The sequence below is a fragment of the Cololabis saira genome, chromosome 1, assembly GCF_033807715.1.
Source record: "Cololabis saira isolate AMF1-May2022 chromosome 1, fColSai1.1, whole genome shotgun sequence".
NCBI lineage: Eukaryota > Metazoa > Chordata > Actinopteri > Beloniformes > Belonidae > Cololabis > Cololabis saira.
In genome coordinates, this window is record NC_084587.1 from 23,129,281 (window position 1) to 23,154,793 (window position 25,513).

The 25,513-nt window shown below is 37.8% G+C and overlaps 1 protein-coding gene across 1 annotated transcript in view; it reads right to left on the reverse strand.

The window, feature by feature from the left end:
- nr3c2 (nuclear receptor subfamily 3, group C, member 2) overlaps positions 1–25,513 on the reverse strand; it is a 90,020-nt gene that overhangs the window by 60,204 nt on the left and 4,303 nt on the right. The window lies entirely within an intron of this gene.

The following is a 25,513-nucleotide window of genomic DNA, read 5'->3' on the forward strand; positions in this document are numbered from 1 at the left end:
ATTTAAATCTGATCCCATCTGTCAAATAGCTAAAGCTGGGCAGAAACAAGGCTGTGCAACAGGAAAATGATGTCGAGCACATCAGCAATTCCACAACTACGTCCACTAACGAACCTGACTGAAATGCCATGAGAGCTGTGCATAAACAGATGCCTGCAAAATTCAACAAAATGAAGCAACATTGTGAAGAAGAGGGGACCTTAGTGCCTTCACAGCAATGTGAAAGACTGCTAATGTCGTTCACATTGTGTATGCGGGAGTGAGAGAAAGGGAACGAGAGCGTGTGTGAGTGTGTGTATTGTGTCTGTCAATGGAAGCCTCATTTTTTGGAAAATCAAATATTTGTAGGCTGCATTGATTTTGGAACAAACCTCTACACTCTTGTGTGAGCTCAGTCTTCCTGCCAAGTTTGTCTGAGTCTGTCTACACACTCTTCCTTTCCAAGCTGAAGAGTCACTTTTTTGAACCGCGTTCAGTATGCACTGCAAAAATTGCACTACGTGTCCATTTCTTTCATGTCTCTCTCTGATCACATTAGCAAACGTTAGACTTGGTGATGTAATTAGTATTAATATAACTTTTGAACAATTTCCAACCACTATCCTATACCTACATTGCTAAGCCTGTTTAAAAATGCCTTAAAAGTAAAACTTCAATATTCAAGTCTGATGCTTAGAATTGGTCAGGAGTTTTCCTCAACTGCTGGCAACAAGCTAATCCAAGGAGTTGAAACTGAAAATCAGCAGACTTTTTTCGCCTTGCATTCCTCAAACAAACACCATACTGTATAACTAATCATTTCTTCACTTGAACAAACTCCCAAGTCATCATTTGTATTTCAAGAAAGCACAAACAGCTTTTTGATTATTAAAAATCCCCATTAGTTTGCTGGATAAACTCATTTTTCTATGATTTAAAAGTAGAGGATAAGTTTTGGGAGGTATGGCTTAATGTGTGAGGATTAAAAAAGGAAATGTGCTGCTTTATTGAGACTTTCCACCCTGGAATCTGTCATCTGCAAAGAACATAGAATTGAATGAGATGAGACTTAAAACATACATGATCCCTTAGGCTTTCTGTTCTTCTAAATGTTTTTTAGTTTTTTACTATATATTAAAAACCTCAGCTTTGACTTCAGTAATAAATGTTTATTCAACCCTTTTTTGTCTAATTCTGCATTGTATGTACAGAATACCTAGTGGACACATGGACATATGAACTATACATATTTTCATGTCATGCTTTCATCTATATTAACTTTTATTTGCATTAATATTACAAAAATACAAATATAATGGGTTAATTCAAATTATTATTATTGTTATTTCCATTCTGATCCTAATTTTGATACTCAATATTATGATGTAACATTGAGAAATTTCCAATTATGTGTTCAGATTGTCGGGGCTGGTTAAGTGTAAGGAAATATATAGCTGTTATGGCAGAATGTGAGCACAACCTCTCCTAGAGTATCCTGTCGAAGCATGTGACATTGTGACGAAAAATCTGGATTTCATTTTTGTCAAAATAAAGACAGCCATAGTGATAAACAAATACTGAGTCTAGGTGTTTGGCTTAAAATACTGAAAAAAAGATGATGACAATATCTAATTTAAGCTGATCTACTGCAGTAATGTGTACATGAAAGTGTATATTCGTGATTAGTTTTCCATATCATGACACATACTGTACACATATTAAAAATATAAAAAATATAAAAATCATCTGACCTTGCAAAATCTTAAAATTTGGTTAATAAAACCTGAGTTGAACAATAACATATGACATATAACTTCATTACTTAGTAAACAGTAAACAGAGTACAACCAATAAACGTTTCCCTCAGAATAAGGAAGGTACTCATTAGCCAGTTGCTGCTAGTCAAGTGCATTTGATTAGCTGATCAACAGCAAGTGTGTCTATCTAAATAAAGGAAAATAATTTCATTGTTAGGTGGTTTGGAGTTTTGTGTGTGTGTTTTAAGACAATGCAAATCAGGAAAGGCAACAGCAATAATCTTAGAAAAGCAACTCTTGCTGATTATCAACATGGTAAGGGCTATAAGGAAATGTCCAAATTATTCTAAAGTGAAAACATATATATTCACTGCAATACACATTCAAGATAGCAACCCATCCTTCAGGACCAGACATCTCGTTGAGGTAAGTGTAACGAAAGGAAAAAAAAACAAACAAAAACCAGCAAAGCCCTACAAACACCTCAAAGCCAGTGTTAAGCATGGAGGTGGGCGACTGATGATTCAGATGGAATTTGGGGAACGTTCAGTCATTAAGTCAATCATGAAATGCTCCGGCCACCTGCTCCACAGAACAGATGGCAAGAAACATGATCATGCAAGAGGACACTGGCCTTAAGCTCACCAGAAAGTATTCAACAGAGTGACTGAAAAAGAAAAGTATCAAGGTGATAAAACAGCCCAAAGTACAGACCTTAAAATGGACTCAAATGCAAAGAGAATTCTGCATACGCAAATATCTGTAAAAACAGTTATGAACAAATGCAATAATGTGCAGAAGAGTTGGCCAAAATGTCTCAACTACTACAGTATGTGAAATACTGATAATGTCACACTGAAAACACTTACAGAAAAATATTGCTCTGAAATGAAATTTGACGTGTTATTGATCTGGGGGTTTTCGTTAGAAAATTGCTTCAACAATTTTCCCTGCCCTCATACATTAAACATTAGAACATAGAAAGTTGTACTTACTTTTTAAATGCAGATCCTCGACTAATATTTCCTCTTAATTGTCTCCAACTTCAAGCATCTACTTAACTGAGGTCCTACTTTGGGTTAAAAGGCTACAAGGTGACAGCACCAACTTCACACCTCCTGTTTCTCAGAGCGCGATGTAACAGTTACAAAACTGCAAAAAAATTGTAAAATAACATTAGGAATCTAATTTAGTGACATAATCTATTCCATTACCTGAGTTTGTATACTGATTATACAATCATATGTGGGTAATCAAAATCACCCACATGAGAAAGAAACCAACATTTCAGACTTTTCAGATTTTATTTGTACTTGAAAGCAGCAAAATAGTCATTTTGGCTGTTACATTAAGATAACTTGGGTTTTAAGGCCATCTAAAAGTTAATGCACCAATGTTTCTTTCTGAAGTATACACTCTTTTTCTGTATGTTCTTATATTCCACAGTATCTGTGTATTATTTACTCTTTATCATTCAAACAAGTTTTCAGGTAGAAACTAGGGCTGAACGATTAATCACATTTGCGATAATGGCACGTTATCATAAGATGTGATTGTGAAGTCGCAACATGAGCAATTATAGTGTTGTCACATGACGCGAGACTGAGCGGACGGCATCAACTCTTCATGCACTTTACTCTGTTGCGCAGTAGCCTCTTGCTAGACTGTTTTATAGTCTATGGGGTAGATTGACCAGTCTGAAACTGAATCAGCTGAAACTCAGTCGAGAAAAGGAAAAGCACAGCCATACTGTAGGATTATTTGGTTATTACAAAAGGAAGATGCAACGTCAGGTGTTCAGATCTAGCTGCGCTAACGTTGCTACTTCACGGAGTAAAACTGCAAACTTGTTCCAAGTTCCAAGTTATTGGTATTAAAATATTGGTCATTAAGGTGCCCTAGAAAAGAGGTGCTTAAATGAGTAAAACCACCAGATCTGTTTTAAATGTTTTTTAGCCTTTTGGCGAGTTTACCTGGCTCCTATTTGAAATGGAGCAGGAGGGATACCTTCTAACACTGAAGTTAGTTTCTGAATCACATTCACAGCAATGCCAAAGAACTGTTGCACCACATTTTAGAGGAACAAGAACAGATTCAGAAACCACAATACTTAAAATGCTCAAATAGGATTAAATTAAGTGGGGGACACTTTATTTTATTAACTGATTTGTGAAGATCTTTTATAGTTCAATTTCACTGGGTTTTCATTGGTCGTACAATTAAATATTTTGTTAATCTGAAAAAAAAGTCATAAAATATGAACTCTTTCAAATTTGTGCTACCTTAATTTATTTATTTACCTTTACATCTTTGAGGTAGTAGATCTGTTCGTTTGTGGTGTTGAAGTAATTTGGCTAAAACTTTCTAAAAAAAAAAGCATTAGCAATATTATTATTAGTCTATATTGTATATAGTGGCAAAATTAAAATATGCAAGACTTAAAACAATGATGCCTAGTCTTTGGAAGAAAATGGTATGCTAAATGTATATAATATTGTCCATTAGATTTTATTGAAGAAAAAATGCATATTAAATTGCAATATTGGGGAGAAAAAAAATTTGCAATTATATAATTTTCCAAAATCGTGCAGCCCTAGTAGAAAGGCTTAAAACAAACGACTGAAAGGTTTCATCGCTTGGAAAGCCAGAATCACTCGTTATTATCAAAAAAAGGAATGGCAAAATTTCAAAATAGTTCAACTAACTTCGTTGGAACATGTTGGAGGCCTGAAAAGAAATCAAATATGTACTGTATATTAATAAATGAAATTAAAAACAAAACATTAAATATCTTGGGTTTATACTTTTGCACAAACAATTGAAAGCATGCCAGGTTCTAGGGTTTGTATGTATATAAGGAACAGCAGCGGCCACAAACATAAACAAATACGGAAGTGTGTTAACACACGTGAACATGCTCTAAACCTCATCAGTGGCACACTCCTTTATGCACCAGAAGCAGCCTAATCTGGTTTTATTCTAGGGTTAACAGATGCTGGAGGCTGGGTGAGCTGAACCCTGTGAGGACAGATCAGATCAATTATCCAATGTCCTTCAGTGTCTCTCCCGTATCATTACCCATCTCTCGAAATAGATTGAAGCCATCTTAAAAAAGCAATTCGTTGTCACGCCGTGCTGTGAGACCTCGGTCAACCGGTAATATAAGTTATAGAGTTTGCTCGCAGTTCAGCTGTCCTAATAATTGTTACATCATGTTCATGCAAGAGCCTGAATGAGGGACTTGTTCTCATTTCTGTTTCAAGCTCCAACAGCTAAAGAAGACCTGTGATTAGAACTGAGTCAGTTGCTTCACTGCTTATCCAGCCATAAAACCTGGTAAACACTCTCCAACTGTAAACATTTAATCAAGCCTGGCTTCTAGAAAATACCCAGCTTTGGAAAAAAGACAATAAATAATTATGAAAAAATGGCAAATCAGTGTGAAACACAATCTGACTGCTATTTGAGAATGCTACAAAGAAATGAATCATAGATAAAAAAGTCATACAAATATATGAATACGTCCACTAAGCAGCTGTGGTTGTTTACACATGTGCTTCTATGTATTTAGGTCTGTTTGTGTGCACACCTCAAGGGAGCTACAAGGGAACCAAAACCAAAGGGAGCCACTGATGAGAAATAACTAAATTACACAGCTCGCAGACATTTGTTTAATACCACAAAAGACACCGAAAAGATGCGTCCAAACTGTGAGATTGTTGGGGGGATATAGTGTTTATACAATTCTGCCTTACCAACTGTGAGCTTGTATTGGACAAATGAGAAACTAATCCTCTGTTGAATCTGTCAGTCTATACTGTCAAATGTTAACTTGATAGCAGGAAAAGACTATAAGAAGCAGTCTTACACCACGGAGTAATGTACAAAAGTTCACTTCGACTGGGTTTGCTTTGATGGATCCTGTCAGCGATACGGTTTTACAAGCTAATGTGAAGTAATTTTTGCTCCTCAGTTGTTTCATAGAGAACATCCACAAGAAAATTAATTATTCATATCTGTTTAACTGCAGGAAGGTGCTTCATAATGTGAATGTATACACAGCAGCTGGCACCGCAGCTGAGCCTTCAGGCTATCTCCGCTGAGGCCGCTGCCTCTCCCAGAGCAGCAACATATGTGACGTGCCCTCATTTTCAACACCATTAATCGTTGTGGGGGGGAGAAATGTTATTCACTAAGCTAAGCATTTGACTCAGCATTTTATCTAGGAAGTCATCTAAGGGCTGTAAATGCGCAGGCTAAAAATCACCCAATCTTAAAGGGGACATACAGTATTAAACAAAATTACTTTTTTTTATCTGCTTGAAAGCATTTGTGTGTCCAAAGTGACTATAAATTTACAAAAAATGTAATAAAAAAATCTGCAATAAAATGATGGTGTCACTTTGTTTGGGGCCACTAAGTCTGAAAATATTCAGTGGGTGATTCAAATTTGGGGGGATACTATTGCATCATAGGGCCAGGGCCAGATACGAGTAGAATAAAGGCTCAGTTATGGTTCTGCGTCACACCAACGCAGAGCACACGCCGCAGCCGTGACGCCGTGCTGAACCCTTCAGACTTCTCCGTCTCTCCATTTGGTCGCGGTGCAGTACCCCCCGCGGCCACTAGTTAGCGATCTTTTTCTGAATGGTTTATCCGACTTTTTCCGGTCACAGTAAATCAAAGAAATAAGGACAACTATTGTGCAAAAAACAAAAACAAAAAAAATCACACATAAACGAAGAAAAGAGCCCTGGAAGTTCACTACTGATTCAAACCGGAAACCGGAAATGCTTCGCTTTCAAACGAACCAATCACAGCCCTCTCGGTCTGCATGTGGTCGGCGTCTCCTCGACGCGTAGTTACAATTTTCAGGAGGTGCACGTCAGAGACGGGGCAGGTGACGGCGTGTCCTCTGCGTCGATCCAAACCACACGCCGTAGGCACGGCGCCATTTTGACGCAGAAGCATAACTGAGCCTTAATGATCATCTTTATCTCCACAAAACCTAACATCATTATGCATTTAACCCTTAAAAGTTGGTGGTGCGAAGCTGTAACATCGATATCAAAAGAGGCACAGCTAGCAAGAAAGGTGGATCGGACTGGACCGGCACTTAAAGCTGAGTGCTATGAACAGACGTCTAGAGACAAGTTAAAGAATGATGCTTTAGTACTGTATTCCTGCAGTAAACATGATATCAGGAAATGATGATAGCTTTTGGAAAAAAAGGACACAGTGGTGACCCGATTGAGATGCAAACTGACCAAAAGAGGACAATGATATCATGTTCCTGCAACGAAAGGTGTCACAAAATATACTTTGTTCAGTTGTAGCAAAAGTGAAAATGCCAAAGTGACCTTGTCACTTATGTCAGGAAGCTTGTATTAACCAGCGGCTGAACCCAAACAAGGGACCAAAGAGACAAAATCCCACAGTGTGGACAGGTGCCGAGATACAGTCATTGGCTCTTCTTTGGTTGCAACCAAAACAAAGATTAGTTCATTGGCCGTCTGGATCACACAGCTATAGTGTCGCTCCATGAACAGTTAAGAAGGAAACATCTAATCTCCTAAACATATATAAACAGAACATTTCTAAGAATAACCAGCTCACCTCATGTACCACTTGTTCTGACAAGCAGCATCCATTTTTCTCTTTGTCTCATTTAAGCATATTTTACTTCTAGTTCATCTTTGGCCCAAAGCGCGCATTTGTGCCAAATATGTTTCTGAAAAATTGCGAGAATGGGGAGAACGGCAAACCGATCTTATAATAGGCACATAGCCGTAAAACATTTTGAGTCATGCATTCACAAGTCTCTTCACAATCTTCCACCACTGTTTTGGAAAAAAGACTCACAAAGGCTTGCTTTAAGTAATGCAAGACAATCGATCTTTTATCTGTAGCCTGACTCTTACTCCTCTGCGTATTATACAAATATGCATACTGCAAAAATACACACCAGTACAGATGCACTTTTTCAACAGATACTCTTGTCTCGCTACAGTACCAGACGTTGCCCTTCTTCTGTTTTTGGCACCACTCCGGCGTAGTCGCTTTGGGAAATCCCCACTTCTCAGTGTTCGGCCCTTAATTTTTGTTGCATGACATGAGAATGCCTTTTTTTTTGTTCATGTGGGGGAAAAATTGCCACGTTGTCAGTAGAACGTCTTTGATACACGATACGAGAGGTAACTAATGCCAGGATCAAATATTAAACATGAGATACGTATTCATTTTTAGTTTAAGATACCTGCGACTCGGCAGACTGTGAAGCAGTAGTGGGACTATTCCTTACTACCAATGTAAGGAATTTGTCCACCTTCGTGATGTTGTTGAAGTTCCCTATTTTTATCCCTGTTCTTGGCCAGAAACCATGGACTGCTAAGAGTTTCAACTTGATCCATTATTTAAGGTGAGGTGGTATTACATGAATAGTTTCAAGGAAAGACAATAGAAGCATATGTTTGAGATTAACCAAACAATATCGATGTTAATGGAGCACTGGTTTACAATCCCAGATAGGTCAATACATTATGCCCTGTCACCATTTTTTTTTTTTTTATGTAGCGTTCATATTTGTAGCCTGGCATGTAAAGTTAGACGATTAAACTGTGATTTTAGACATTACTGTACATACGTTATATTGAGTTGTATGCTAGTTATGTTTTTTTTTGTCCTGGCTGAGAAAGAAATGAAAAATCTAAAAAGCCACCTTCTGTCTACTGAAGTATTGGACTAAAGCAAAAAATTAAAACTTTTGAATCACACACAAATAATCTTCAGTGTTATTTTAAAGGTAAAAAAGATTAAAGTAATGAAGCCATGCAAATTTTTTTTCTTTTTTTTCCATTGGTGTGCAAACAGAATTGGGGAAGCTACAAGCAAGATTAGATCAATTAGAGAAATCGATTCTGTTGTTCGGAACTGGCTTGTGCAGTGACAGTGGAAAGAATCTGTGGAGAGTGTATAAGCTTCATTATGTGGAGATAATTGGCTTCAATGGGTGCACCTGTGAAGGTGTGGAAATAGTGCCTGAATACCGAGGCTTTCAGAGAACCACCACTCTTACTGCTCCAACTAAACTGCAGTAGATCCACCTAAGCTGTGTTCACACTGCATATCTGTATCCGATCGTATCCAGATAGACTTTTTGACAATCTGAACAGCCAAAAACAACATGAAATGTGTTTTTTTTGTATCAAATCAGATTCAAAACACATACCGACATGGATTAAAATGTGATTCCACTTTTGATAACAGTCAGACTTGCTCAAATGCATCTTTATCTGAAGGGTCTGGTTGCTCAAATAAGATTTTAAAAAGTCTCTTGCGACATTCGCAACACGACACTAACGGAGATTACACCCTCCAGAGTGAAGTTATTCCTCCATTAGCCAGCCTAAGCGTGTCTAGATTTTCAACGTCCATCAGGTGTTGTCAAGGACATGCACAAGAACAGAGTCTGATCATAAACATACTGCTCTCAATTTCCCTATAACTATGTAGCGCATTAGAGATATGTAGAGTGCATGACATTTGGTCTGATTAAAGGTCAGTATATGATTAAATGCATACTTACGGTAAAAGGAAAAATTGGATAACGCAAATCTTAAGGGGTGCCTGACATCTGCAAACCTTTTATCATGATATTTTTGAATAAATATGTTCATAAATATGTATAAATATCATACATTTTTTATTAACCTGCTTTTTCTTTGGGAAAACTGTGGTTTTGTCTACGCAGCTCTGCTGTGCATGACGCTGTTCTTCAGTACTGAGTCTGGAGTTGGTCGTTGGCTGCATCTACACTAGTGTGGTTTCATGTCGAAACACGTTTTAAAACAAAACCAATGCGTGTTAACATTTCAACACTGTGGCAGGAAAGCTCTCCGCCCACTTAACAGAACAATAAGCGCGTATCACATGACTATGTGTGATCTGCTGGGAGTAATGTTCATTGTAGATTGCTCTCGAAATGGTTACGATCTGCAAATTAGCTGCAAGATGTCACTTAATTCTACATGCTACTCTTTTAGGAGCTCAGAATGAGAAGCTCGCCTCAGTGGTAGGCGGATAATGATGACTTAGTGATGTATGTTATGTTTTTTCACGAATGTCTTTTAGGAGAATGCTCATTTCAGTTATGCGTCTGCTGAAATTTGTTTCCTTTTGTGTGTTATTGCGCAGATGTCCTAGAAGCTAAATGGCATAGTAAATTAAATTCAAGTTTGAAATTCAGATTCAGTTTTTTATGCATCATTCTAAGCATGTCTGAGCAGCATCACAGCGGATCTTACCGTGTAAAACTTCTGAAAGACTCTTAAAAGATCTCTGTTTCTAATCGGGGTCAGCTGACTTACAATAAGCATGTTCTTCTTGCTGTCATCTGACAGACTCCCCAAGTAGAACACCACGCTACTAAATTACAATCACAGGATGATAAATTAAGTAGGCTACAATTATAAAATCAACTTGTATTTTTATACAATTTTTTTATACTGATTTCAAAGGTGGTATTGGATGTAATGTATTTTTTTTGACAGCCTTTCTAACCGCTCTGAACAAACTCTTACACAAATGCTTTGAAGAATCTTTATAGGTCTTATGTCATAACTCACCAGCGACCTATGTGTCACCATATGTGTCAATACTGACTGAGGATAAACAGTTTACTGTTGGTCAAATGAAAAACTAAGTCACCAAATTCCACGAATTCCTCATCTTTCATCCTGAGCTCTTTTGTTACTATATCTTATGATATAAACCCTGATATGTTCCTGTTTTGACAATTATCTTATCCACTCAAGCTGTCAAATTCAGCCTTAGATACACAAGTTGCAACACTTCCATCCCTGAACCTGAACCAAAAAGGTAACTCTCGAACACTACAAGGTGCACACGCAGTGGCACTGAAGCGCGCAGCTGTAATTATACTGGAATTAAGGAGGAGTTTATAACTTCAGTCACAACATGCAGAGAAATATCCTCCCCTGACATTAACCCAAAACAATCTAGGATGTGGTGGTTAGTTTGGTGGTGGTGGCAAAACAAGGTCATGTTTTCTCGATAAGAGCAAAGGTGGAACAATAGATGAGCGCTGAAAAAGATAAATGATGGCATCTTGAAAGATAACCTGTGTGCCCATGTTGAATGCACGTATGTACGCAAAAATTCCGACATAAGCCTTAGTCATGCCTTGAGTCTTTTGGTGCAAACTCTCAAATCAATAATCCATTCATGAGAAAACTGGATTTTGGAACGGCGTAGATTTCATTGAGTGCTGAAAGGCATCGGATAATGAGGGCTGCAGACAGAGTCAGATGCTTTTCGCTTGCAGAATCTGAGGAAATCTGCAAGTCTGATAGTATGCCATCATTAGCACAGGTGCACCTCCGTCAAGGTGAAGCATATGTATAGTATGTGAATGCACAGGACATGTATAATCTTCTAAATATAAAATAAAATCATCACAACACTGTATGCATTTCCGCTGAATATATCATTTGTATTATTCTGATTCATTTAAAAAAAGCTTAAACAGTAGGAAAAGAAACTGAGAATGGTTAAAAACAGCCCTTGAAAGGTCCCTTTGATGATGATGATTTAGATAAATTCCCTTTTTCAGACCAGTTTTCAAGCTTCATACGCTACCATGTGATGATACTGACAACAAAATATATCATATTATTCTCCTTCTGTTCAAGCACATATAACAAAGTTCAATTAAAATTGAAATAAAACTTTGCTACATAAAAGAAAAAAATAATTTAATAATTTTCCAATAGATCGTGTCCTTGAAATGCAGACACATCGGAAAAGTTAAATGTTGGTTTGTTGAGAAAACAATCCAAAAGTGTCTGTTTCAGACAACTGAAAGCTCCTAGTAGTTTCAAATCAACTTTAGAAGTCTTAATATTTAAATGCATCAGCTGTATGCTTTATGCCAGGTTTTATATAAACAGTGTAAGAAAATAATACCTCATGACTAGTAAAAATGGATATGAGCAAAAAATATCTGCAATCTTACTTTTATTGGGATAAAAAGGAAAAACTACGATTATCGAATGGCTTGAGTTTAATATAATCCCAAATCAGAAGAGTTAAGACAGTAGGGAAATGTATATTAAAAGAAATATGAATCCTAAATGCTCCATGCTTTAACTCATCAGACATACAGTATAACACATGAAAAACGTGGGGCATAAAGCATTTTCCATTTTGTAATGATGAAATTTTGCCACACAGCAGTTAAAGGACTTTTTCATATTTGACAGCAAAAATTAAGGGTTAAGGTCACTCTCCTCTTTCAATAAAGGCTACTAGTGCCAATAATAATTTTAAAAAAGGACCCGACAGTGCAGTCATTGTATCATTTTTCATTTCAACACTCTGCACACATTCTCCATTAAGAAAACATTCATCCACAGCTGTGAACGAAGCCGGTATGAGTGCTCGGTCTGCACGCCTTTTCAACGTGCACTCTGTGGCTGCGCATTGGCTTGTTGAAAAATGCATGGATGTCCCTGGAAAACGTCTTGGAAGGCAGCACATATTCCTCTGAAATCTCCATGGACTTCTCTGCATTAATCAGAGAAGTGAAAAATAAAAAATCAGTAATAAGAGCACTGATATAACTCCGGACCATCACTCACCATGGCTTTTGAAAATCTTGTTGATAAAAGTTTTGGAGAGTTATTTTTCTCTTTGGTCCAGGGCATTTGTTGCCTATTTCATAAAAAAATAAAAATAAAAAAGGAATACTGATTTGTCTTACCACAATAGACATTCCCTGTATGTGCATCGACCCCTCCTTGGACAAGGTTAAAGAGTATTTTCTGTACAATCAAGATTGTATCTCTTTCCTGTATGGTTATATAAGATATTGATTAATGATTATTTTTGATGTGGTGTTGTATGGGGGTTGCAGGTATCCAGCTTGGATTTGTACCCTTGCCCTTTACATTTTATTTGGCGAGAGGAACATTGTTTTTAGGCTTTTCGGTGTCTTCCCATACATTTCTTGATAAACTAAAAGTCCTTTACCCATCTTCATTCCTCAGTGATTCATGACAATCGCCTGCTGAAATGGCAATCATTTCTTAAACTCATTAATCCTTTGATTTCTTAGAACTTTGTACCATCCCAATAATCAAAAAAGGACATACCCAAATAAAACAAATAAAGAAATACACAAACTTACCTAATGTATTCATAATGATAACAAAAATTATTATTTAAAAATTGTTGAATACAAAATTGGAAGTGATTTTGATCTCAATATATAATCAACATTTCAAATAAAAAAAAAACTTTTTTTTTGGTGTGTCTGTTCATATGTCAGGCATTAAAGGGTTAACCATGTCTCAGGGCCTGGTCAATGTTGGTTTCAATATCCCGCCCAAGGTCACTGACGTGAACTGGAAAATTTGGAGATCAAACCAGCTACAATCCAACTGACAGGCTAACACCTTGCCTGCTGTGACACAACTGCCCATATCTGGATTCATGACCTACTTTGGAGTTAATTTCTGTATTCACTCGCCCCACAAAGGTGCAAAATATCCATTATTGAAGCATACTTTGTAACAGATATACTGATGAACTGCTTTTCTGCCAAAACTACAATCTTGATTACAAACATCTGTGTGTTTCATTAGTTATATCTGAATTTCAAAATATTTCTTCATCAAAGTAAGAGCAACGAACGCAGGGGGCAAGGGAGTGGAGTAACATTAAATATCAATCTTTGGTAAAGTATCGATCGGATTGCATTGGAAGAAAATGGGGTTGAATGGATGCAGCTAAATGAAGACAACCCAAAGTGTTGACATATTGTTGAGTGAAGCACACAAGACAAGCGTCAGTATCTGAGCAGAACTGCTTGTGGTTAAGCAAACAACAAAATCAGGGGATGAAGGCCCTCTTCCTCTGCTTTGCTGAAAATCCAGCAGTAAAGTATACTGGTGAGTCAGCTTCTTTCATTTTCTATAATGTCTAGCAGCTGCACCAGATTTTGAATAAAGGAGAAAGCTCTTGCTTAACAGTCAAAATCCAAAAAAGAGCCCGACTCTCCTCTTTTCAGAACAGACTGAAACAGGCAGCTGTAGCCAAGTCAGAGGAGGGCAGGCCAAACAAAAACCAGACACTGAACAGGAGAGTGTTTGTCTATGCCAGGTACAGTGCCGTAAAATCAACAAGGAGAACAGTCAGATCTGGGTTTTCCCCAGAGCTGTGGACACTAATCAGTTCATGCTGCCAAAGTGCCTATCAAGAGTCAAGAGGCTCGCTAATTTCTTCCTCCCAAACACACAATCATATTGAAATCGCTTGTTCTCACAATGATCGATTTCACATTCCAAGGAGCATTCGTTAGAATAAAATAATGGTGTAACGGCGGCGATCAGCTCTCTTAATTAGTGGGTATGTTCGAATTCTGCTTCAAGACTTTTAAATTAAATGTAGAGGGCACCAATCAACCAATAAATTGACAAAGTTACAAACCCATGTTCAAATATTCAACACTCAAAGGCCCAAAGACATGCATGGTCCCATCTCTCAGGAATACAAATCTTCACAAAATAGTGGAACAAAAAACAACTCCAATTTACAACAGAGGTTTACAGGATCTCTACAGCAGGCTTTTTTGATGGATTACAAGGACAAAAATGCAATTTACTTCAACTCTTTGGGGACCACTTAACTAACTCAAAATGTCCAAAACATCAGTACATCAATGCTGGTTCACATCCCTTATAAGATGACAGTTTCGGAACAAAGAGAGCAAAATAATGGCATATATATAGTAATTGTTTCTTTGCATTTTCCATTGAGAGTGGCTCCAAGTTATCTGACGGTAATAACGCAGTTATAATACACCTCAAGCAGCTGGTTCAAATACATCCACTCTCAATATTAATAAGGTACAAAACTCAATTTTTCATGACACATACAACAGCATGGCTGCATTTTTTTTATTTTTTTATTGTAAAACTAAAAATGTCTTGGAGCCAGACATCTCAAACGGCAACTGAAACTTTGATGCAGCATGTTCTTCCTGTTCCTTCGGTAATTATTTCCTGGGAACTGTGGTTTCAAAGACTTACAGACATGGATCAATGTGTTTGCATTAAAGAAAGAAAAACCCACAGTGGTCACTGAAATAAGTCGAAACTGACAAATGATGATATTCTTGTGATTTAATTGTACCCTACGCAGATTCAGGACACTTTGTGCCAGATGCAGCAAAGCAGCCCCAGAATTTAACCCGTGCCCCCCTCCTGTGATCTTTGTTTTGAGTGCTTCATTTTTGCATCTGTGAACACAGAGCTGATCTGACTTTCCCAAAAGCCCCAGTTTTGTCTCATTTGTTCAAAAGACATTCTCCCAGGAGCTTTGTGACTTGTCAATATGCAGTTTGACAAATTCCAGTCTCTCATTTTTATGATTTACTCTCAACAATGGAGTCCTCCTCGGTCATCCACTTTGACTCACACAGTGAGGGTTACTGCTATCCGACACTGATGTACCTTGACCTTGGAGTTCACCTTGAATCTCTTTGGAAGTTGCTCTGCGCTCTTTGGTTACCGTTCGTGTTATCCGTCTCTTCAATTTGTCATCACTTTTCCTCTTGCAGCCACATCCAGAGAGGTTAGGTTACAGTCTCACGGACCCTAAACCTCTAAATTAAATTTCCAACTGTAGTCACAGGAACATCAAGGAGATGGTCTTCTAGCCTTTACCTTTAACACGCTTGTTTAGAACTCTGGCCTTTGCTTTCTCTGGCCCATGTTCAATGATACTAAAAAGTCACGACTTCTCACCCTTTAAATAGTCAGAGTGACTGCAAGATGGAAGACACTGGTGATGCTAATTACAACACACACTTTGGTTTGACACATCACTACGGTCAAACCAAAATTTCCAATCTTTTTTTTTTTAATTATTATTCTTTTGAACTACAATTCAAAAGGAATATTTTGACTTAAATTAGTCAATTTTCAGTTACTTTTTTATCAACTAAGACTATAGTCATTTGTCAGTTTCAGCTTATTTCACTGACCACTGTAGGTTTTTCTTTCTTTAATGGAAGCGTGTCAACAAATACGTGTTACTTTAATCAGTGTGGGTAAGGGAGTGAGCATGCACAGTTGTTTATCTCTGTGCTTGGCCTCTTATCTGTTGTTAGCTGGGATAAGTTCCAACTCCCTGAAACCCTGAACAGGATAAATTGGGTATAGACAATAAATGGATGAAACTAGAAGTCTCTACATGACTAGACACAACCCCAGGTGAAGAGAGAATTTTTATTTTTTTTGCTATTTTCTTTGCAATTTAAACACTGACATTTTAATGGCTTTTCTTTTTACCTCCACAGAACTACTGAAATTGGGATAATATTGAACTTCCTGGAAAAAAAACACACACACATTTGCCCTTTTTCAGCAAATTCTCACAGTTGCAACAGGTTCATAATATATTATCTTTTTTTCCCTGAGCTGTGTTTTGCTCTCTATAAGCTTCCTTTTACTATTTGGGTTAATGTATCATTGGGTGCTTCAGGGCTACATACGTGATTTGTGCCCCTGGAGGAGCCAAATCCTAAATAGCAGGGATTCTGTGTAACAGTGCTTTATGGATTCAACTAAATACTTGACAAAGGACACACAAATCATTTAGCGTTTTTCCCTCCAGCAAAGCAGAAGACACCCAGTAAATGTGCGTTTTCTTGGATAATCTAAGAAAATGTGCAGGAGGTATCCTGGGAGTTTCTGCAACTTGGACAGGTCTGATGAGCCGTCCTAATGCTTTCCCACTTTGATACAAAAATGAGTCCGGGTCACCTGGATTCTGCTTTAAGTTCCGAGAAGGAGTGACAACGGATGGAGGAGAAACTACCTCGGGACATCATTGTATACAAGCAATCACAGACATTACGTGTGATGTGACAATAAAGTTTTATTATCTAAGACTTTAAATTCAAATGTATAGAAATACTGAACATTTTCTGTGAGCAAATAAACAGAAGTAGCAGCGTAAAAATCAATGCATCAAAAAAATTAAACCAAAAAATGACTAAAATGAATTTATGCTAATGTAACCGCATTAAAGCACCCAAGAGCAACCTAAAAAGGCTCAACATTTTGAATTAAACCATTTTTTATGTTTCAGTTCATAGTTAGTGCCTGCTGTTGTAAAGGTTTTTGGAGTGGTGAGGGTTAAAGGGCGCAAGAGTCTTTCCTTTAGCCCTCACCACTCCCCAAAACACACAAACCGAACCAAACCAAAACACACAAACACACACTTCACCTTATTACAGCCAATTATGCATGACCTACTTTGGGAACCTTTTAAACTATTAGCATTTTTTTTTGGAAGTGTCTTCCTTTATGTCATCCTCTCTATAGATGAAGACAAAGACTGGGCTTAAGCGCTTAGGCATGACCACTCGGGCAGGCTCCTATAAAAAACACGATAAAGGCGTGCCTTGTTTACTCAGTCGAGTGTATCGAGTGTAAAATCAAATATAGATGCAAACGTTTTTATTGCTCAGCATGAATGTTCAACTAATAAACTAAGTTTATTCCAGTACAGTTTTTTTTTTTTTCATGTGAAATACTACTCAGTCCAGCTTTTGTTTATCGGTATCACTGACACAGAAAACCTCTGTACGAACGACTAAAGTAGGAGGTTTTCGATACTTCTTGAGAGAAATTTCTAAGACTCCTTGCATGATAGGTAAACAAAGTCTGCGCTGTACAAAAGACTGCCATTCAACCACGGCTATTCACACAAGCAGCCCACAATAAAAATCAGGGCATTCATCAACACACAGAAGCATGCACTATGCTTTGTTGCAGCCCTGGTATTCAGTTTCAGCCTCCTTTATGCAGTTTGTTAATAACCTCAACAACAGAAGGGAATGTCAGCGGTAGGTAACAGTAGAGTAGCGCTCCAGCTACAGGCCTGGTCCTGGTGGAAATCTGGCCCTCCGTCACCAGCCTGTGTTTCAGGAAGAAGTTCAGATGAGGACAAGGGAAGCATTTTAAATCCCCGGAGCGTCGGCCAGTGAAAACTACACTTTTATTGGAGTGTGAAGTCCGACCTAGAATGTGAGGTATTGTCGTTTTGTAGTCTGCGGCAGTGCTGCGTGCTCGTTTGTGCGCGTCCACGTCTTTGTGTGGGGGGAGGCTGAGGAGAGACTTTTAACATGACTTCTTTTTATGTGCAAAAAAAGCATCCGGTCATTGTGCCAAACAGTATCTTCCTTGTTTTTTTTAAAAAAGACAAAAAAACAATTACATTAACTTCACCCCAGTTACTGAAAGCCATATGCATATTCCCGAATCTCATTTTGCCCTCACAGCCTAAAAGAAAAGGATAAATGTAAATATCTTAATCTCATCTGTGCTCCTCTTATATCCTGTATTTAATGTCATTGTCCTGTTTTGGAAGAAGTCAAAGAAATGTTGACAAAATTAAAGAGGTTATAGCAACTATCCTCCTCTGGCATTAGTACAAATGAAATCAACATGACCGTAATTGAATAAAAGTAAGTGTATTGTGCATCTCAGTGCTTGCAAAACTGAACTGGACAGAAAAGCTAAAAGGCTGACGGGGTTGACCATTTGTCTCTCTATAACTTGAGATTGCCCACTACTTTCCTATTAAAACAGAATAAATAGATTTTAAGGCATCTCAGCTATATAGGCCAAACATTGTAACGTAACTTTATGAAGCTTTTGTAGTTAATTGATTTATCCATCACACAGAAACCAACTTACACATGGTTAATGAAATGAATCCCAATAATCGCCCTTCTGTTAACTGGATTTTGGTCTCTGCCATCTTTGAAACGTTTCACTCTTCCGCTGCGGAAATCTCCACTGCTGTAAGCTCTGCGGGTGCAGTAAACACGGCTCATGTGAGCGTGCAGCCTAGAAACCCACACAGGGGACAATTACTTGCTGGAAGGAACTGCTGCACGGCAAGGTGTAACGGCTGGCAGTGAAGAAACTACAGTAAAATCCCCCGAAAATACTGCAGAGGCAAACTGGTGGTCTTGATAAACTCCAAAGTGATTCTGCACAATACTACATTCTCCCAGTCTTTTTGATGTGCTGTGTGTATTCTCACGATAATTGAGTGATTTCTGGTAAATCAATAAAATTTCATCAAGCCTATAAACTGTGAAAATGATTCAAGACTTTAACGAAGCGCTCTATATTATCAACTGACGTATGAGCCCACTGCTCCAGGGATTGTGAACACCATCAATCACTCTGATCAAATTGAGAATATCCATAGGACACAATCCACAACAACTGGCGTCTATTTGTTTGTCTTCCCGCTGAAAAAGCAAACTGCATCCTCACATGAGTCCATAAAACCATTATGCAGTTATTATTAATCGCATGATAGTATTAAGCTACTTCTCTGAAGAAGCATTATGAGATCTATAATGAGCTCAAGATTAACCACATCCTGCCTGAACAGATGAGACGCCCGTGTACCCCTGTCCAATATTATCATATTTCCACTGCCTCTGCAACAGTGCAAGTTTTTATCTTATAAAGCTAAAATTAAGGACACATTTTAAAATCTTAATAGCTGCAGACAGTAAAATGTTACTACTTGGACAGATTTTTACTATTTATACCTTTCGACTGTGTTCTACATAGCCTCCAGCTCACACTCAGCAAAGTATTTTCCGAGGTCCCTAAAGACAGAATTAGTTTAATTTTTTTAAAGGGCAAACCTTTTTTTCTTTTCTTCGTGTGATGCATACGTATATAAAAATCCTTCTGACATGAGTCTAGTCAAGCAAAATAACACTTGTACACTCATAAAGACTTTATTGTCTTTTGAAAGAAGCTATAAAAGTCCATATAGTGACCACATAAATGTCTCTCTTCCCAACAAGTTGAACCCCTGCGGATTCATTCAATTAGGAAGTTTTTGAGCTCAAAGCTGAATTTAAGATAGATAGATAGCGGTCTCTCAAATAGTTTTTATTGTTAAAGCACTGTTAAAATGTGGAAAAAGAACAAACTCTAATGCAATCTGTGGTTGTCCACACACAGATAGAGCTTTCGCTCTGTGGCGGCCGTGAGTGTCACCCGCAGTAATGCCTCAGTTCACTTTGGCTGTTCACCCTTGACTACATGGGGAAGACTTCAGCGGCGTGCCAACGCTTTAAACTGAGTAATGAAAAGACAAACGCCCTCTGCCAAATATGCAGCTGTAATCTGGCCTGCCATGGTGGCATGCCAGCCATGAAGACTCACCTAGCTGCTCTAAATAGTACTTACAGCATCATCTGGATGCGAGCAACCATTTGGCAAATAGTTCGTATGGAATAAACAAGAGGCTAGCTGCTAGCAGACTCTGCTAACGCCGCAGCAGTCACTATGTGAACAGTCGCAGTAAACACTGACGCAACATACACTTGACTCTTGTTGGTGTAAGATTGGAAGTATGCAGGATAACAACTACTACCTACAAGCTATGCAGTCCAAATGTATCACGACAAGAGGTACATGCTGTATTGTGTACTTTCATAGCTTATTTTCAGTATAAGTGAATTTATTTTTGACATAAATGATTGCTTGACGACCATTTTATAAAGAAAATATATTACTTGTGCTATCATTTTGAATCTATAATACTATAACATATTTTATGTGATCTACTGCCAAACCTCCTATGGCCATTAAAATGGTATTCGAGCCAATCTTACACCGTTGCGTTAGTCGGAAATATTCCCAAAAAGTGATTCATCTCCAAATCAACTCATTTATAAAACCTGCTCTCAAAGCATGGCAGGACTCCAACTCAATAACCAGGTAAGATATCAATAAAAATACCTGGACTCAAAAAAGTGATCTTACAGAACCCTTCATTCAGTATGTTTACTTGTACAATTAAGTCGAGCTACAACTGTAGTTTGACTGGCCAGTTTAATATAATGTACTTTATGAGAACTTTATCAGAATCAACTTTATTCGCCAGGTTTGTGCAAACAAATGAGAATTTGATTTGGCAGACTTTGTCCCTCAAGGTCCAGTAAAATAAATAAAATATAAATAAATAAATAAATATAAAAAGAGCCACAGCAATCAAAAAATATGTACACTAAATACAATGTATGCAAAACAACCAATATTAACAGTCATGAAGATATTGCACAAATAACTCTTCGAGCCTTGGAAATTTCAGTAATGTGAAAGGAAAATTGATGAACTTGACAGATTTTGGCTTCTCTCAGTACTTGTGGGTCGGCCCAGGGCGGGACCTGTCAGGCATGTCCACGGCTGTTCCAGTCTGGTCGTAGCTTTTGCATGCATGGATTAGCTTCAACTAATTAACTGGGTCTGAAAGTTTGATCTCGATCTCAGTTGGGCTAAGATGTTTAAACTCGGATTTCAGTCGGACTAAAGCGAGAATAACAATTTTTCTAAAATTGTGTCAGCGTAACGACTCACACAGACTGATTTCGACTGAATGGCTCAAAGAAAGAAAGGCTACACAAACACAAGAAAAATATCAACGTGCGACTTGAAGTCTGTCAGCATAGTGCTTATGATGAAATTTAGCACAATTAAATTATCATATTCTCCGCTTAATTACTACTATATAATTAAATATTCACCAGCACTCATGAGAATGCACATAATTAAAGCGCTTGTATGCAATGCAAGTCAACATCTTGCCACAGTGCTGGGCCGACCATTCCCAAACACCTTCACCTGTAACATCCTTCACACCACCCAAAGAAGCAGCTGCCAGCTTCTTAGTCTGGAACCCACAATGCACTGGGAGCCCCTGTGCATGCCTGGTGTTGGGATTTAATTGGATATTAGTATCCAGCAGTGTCTGAATTAATCAAATCATTTCCATCCATTAATTTAGTGGAAGAACATACAATTAAAGTCTTATTAGTGTTCTCTCAAGAGTATGCCTTTTCATCCCTCAGCAGAACATTGAGACTTGGCCAGAGTCCAGTGTAAAGCATTTTTCTTTGCTTGAATCTGCTGGTTCTTTATAATGTCAAGCTCCAGAAACAGTCCTCAAGTATAAAAGCAAGTAAAATGCCAATCCATCTAAAAGCCCCCCCACCGCACACACAGGTATGGTTGAGGCTAAAACGTGTAATGAGAGCATATACAATTATAATATACATCTTTGGATTCTATTTTAGTTTTTATCATTAGTCAGACTATGAAATTATGAGATGAGAGGACTGTCAAGTTTTGTGGAGGTACGGCATCACTGTGAGAGCCAACACAAAAATGCCCTACATAGGGTGAAAAGAGATTCGGAGATTTGGCAGTGAGGATATATAATCCAGATCCCTGATGTGGGTCATTTTAGAATTTATATATATATATATATATATATATATATATATATATATATATATATATATAAACATCATCTAACCTGGAATGCAATGACTTTTATTATATTCCAAAAATCTCATTTTTAACAGAAGAAAGAAGAACTCATCACTAAAGTATCTAGTAAAAGGCTGCACAGCCTGAAACATCAGATGAAAACAAATAAACAAAAAGTACTTTCCCCCCTCTTCTCCTCTATTTTTAAGTTAAAATATGCTGTACGGAGTAACTTCCAAGATAAGCAGACATGTTTTAATTAAAACCATTTACAAGGAGAGACAAAGTGGGAAAAAAAGGAGTCAGGGGATTTAACACTCTGTCATCCGAGACTTCACCGGATCAAAGCGTTTATTTTAATAATTACGTAACATTTTGGGCTTTGAGACGTAGGCAGGCACACCTTGTAGTTTTGCAAGTGGACAGCACTTGGGACGTTTGTATTCAAACTGAGCTATTAAATGTGAAAAAGTATCTGCTTAAAGAAAAAACTTTTCTTGTATTTTGCTTGAGACATTTCTGTATCTGTTTAGACATGCTGAAATCAGAAAAAGCTGGGACACAACAGAAAAACACACTAGTTCCTACATATATTTTTATTCAACTACACACATGGTCATGTGAAAGCACATTATTTTATGATTTGACTCGTCAACTTTGTTTTTATTAATATAAGTCTCTTTTTGTATTTCAAGCTGATGAACAAATAATAATAATTCAGCACACATTATCAGGACTGCATAAAAGTGTTATAGCCTCCAAGACAAAAGCATAAATGGCCTTTGCCAAGGGGCACTGATTCAACCCCATACATTTAGAAGACGGCATAGATACAAAACTTCACTTTTGAACTTATTGCATACAATTATTCCAAAAAAGGATGTTGAATATTGACCACAATGCCCATTTCCATCTTACATGCCTCTAAGCTCCAAAAAACTCTTTATGAGGTCAACATGTGGCTTCTTTTATGCAAATCAACATTTTTAAGGGGAAGTTTGTAAAACTTGATTAAAACTAATCCATGGTCCATGTGCTTATATCATCTATTGATTAATGACATGTCTCAGTTAATCTACAGTTCAGATGGCCATGTTCATTTTAGATGTGTTCCCTTGCCTTTTACGCAGTGAAATTCCTCCAGATTGCTTGATTGTTTTTTAGGGAGGGTTTTGTTATGATGTTAAGCACTGTAGATCAGCGTTTCCCACGCTGCCATGGCCGGTTTAGACCTTTCCCTGCTCAAACTCACCTGATAGGATCACTTTCAGCTTGTCATCGAGGTCTTCACAAATCTGACAATGGCCCCACTAATTTGAGCCAGGTGTGTTAGAGCAGCGCAACATCTAAAACATGCAGGGCAATTTTAAATAAATTCACTTGTCTTTTTGTTGACAAACTGGAGATCATTTGCTCATGTTTGCTTCCCAAAAACTCAGCCTCGCATCAATTTTCCACATCATCCCAACCTTCTAGGATGTGGGGTTGTAGTACACATATGTGTGCGCCATATGTGTACTCTATGAATCTATTGTATGAATATTTTTGTTTGCGCGTGTCTGCTTCCCTTCCTGGCTCGCTGCCACGAGCCCTCCTCTTTCTGTCATCTTGTCTGACATTAGGGCTAAGCCGGATCTCATTAGGACCAAGGTGGCAGTGATCCTGTCAACATTGCTTTGGCTCCTGCCATATGGGTCGCCTCCAAGGTAACGGCTGTATCAGTCTCCGCAGAGCTGCATGCCTTGTTATAGCACATGTACAAACACACAGACGGGAGTATCTACTCTCCAGACAAGTGGGCACTGTACTGTACATATAAAACTGAATAAACACGTCAATTTGAGGGGATAGAAAAATCATGATAAGCTGCGCTGTGGTATAAATAAACCTAGAAACGGGCACAGAGCAGGGAGAGTCTGCTACAGCAGGTTTAAGATATTAAGTACAAAAATGAAACATTTGATAAGTTTCTCAAAAACTCTGATTCAGGAAAACTAAGAATCCATCTGGTAACTAGTAAATCTTGGGGGAAAACAATAGACTGTAAGGGGAGTTAATTTTACTAAGGGACCAAATCGAGCAAAAAGTGTGAATAAAATTTAGGTAGGGGGGTATTGTACAGGAATATCCATCCAGCTGCTGTCAAACAAATCAATTTCTGATATTATGTAAACTACTGTCAAAATACCCAAAAAGGAGGAGAGTTATAGCTTCTCAAATGGCATTTTTGCATCTTGTTAGAGGCTTAAAATAGCAGTTTAGTTTGACATGGCTAACATTAATTGTTATTTTGCTGCTAACTCAAAACTGCTTTGATTCATGGTGTTTTGGTCCTTAACGAAAGTTTAAACTCTTTTCTCATCTAATGATGAGAGTTGTGTTGTTTTTTGTTTTTTTTTTACTTTGACAAGTTAATTCAAGTGGATGTTCTTATTGGTGGCTTTATGATTCAGTGTGAATAGTGTGATCCATTAGCTATACTCTCTTATTCCTAACAAGAGTCACGGGGATCTGCCGGAGCCCATCCCAGCTCTGTTCAGGCAACGGCGACATATATAGACAAATCAGATTACACATATTTTTTTTATATATCTATTATATAACAATGAATATGATAGATGTGTGCAGTAAAGTCTTTTTAAAAACATATACTGTAAGCAGCAAAATCAACAGCAGCAATGTTTTAACAGGCTGCAATAAAGTAGTTTGCTGATGATCACTTAAGTACAGTATATACACAGTGATCAAATGCCAAGAAACTGACTTTCTGCCAATTCTTCCCTCTCAATTTGTCCCCAAAATGACAGCAAGTGCACTGAAGAAAAGAAAAAAATTATAAAATAAAAAAATGGCAGGGCAATCAGAGAGAGATCTGAGGGGAAACTTTTGAGCTAATAAATCTCCATTTTATGAGGCTGTGCAACATCACTGCGCTAAACTCAGTTCGGACTTGTCACGCTCGAGTCTCAGTCAAACAGGGCAGAGCAGCGTATGGCAACATCGCAGAGCAGGCTCATGTATACAGCCGTGCAGTAGTTGTCTTACACAAAGTGTCAGACTTTTATCGAAAGCTGCGCAAACAAGCTGGAAGACATTTCTGATTTGGTGTCTTAGCTGCAGATTATAAACTTTTTACAACATCCCATCCATAAATGGGAGATAACATGTCTGCAACACATGCACCAAGACACATTTTATATACTCTGAGTGTGTGCGTGTGTGTATAGAGTGAGAAATCCCCATAAACCAAGGAACTAAATATTGTTTTATTCCCTGTAAATAAACGTTCCTGTTTACTTTGATTTACTTCTGTGGTAATCTTTTATTACTTTTATGGTTTTAAAATGGACTATTATTGATCATTTAGATAATATACTT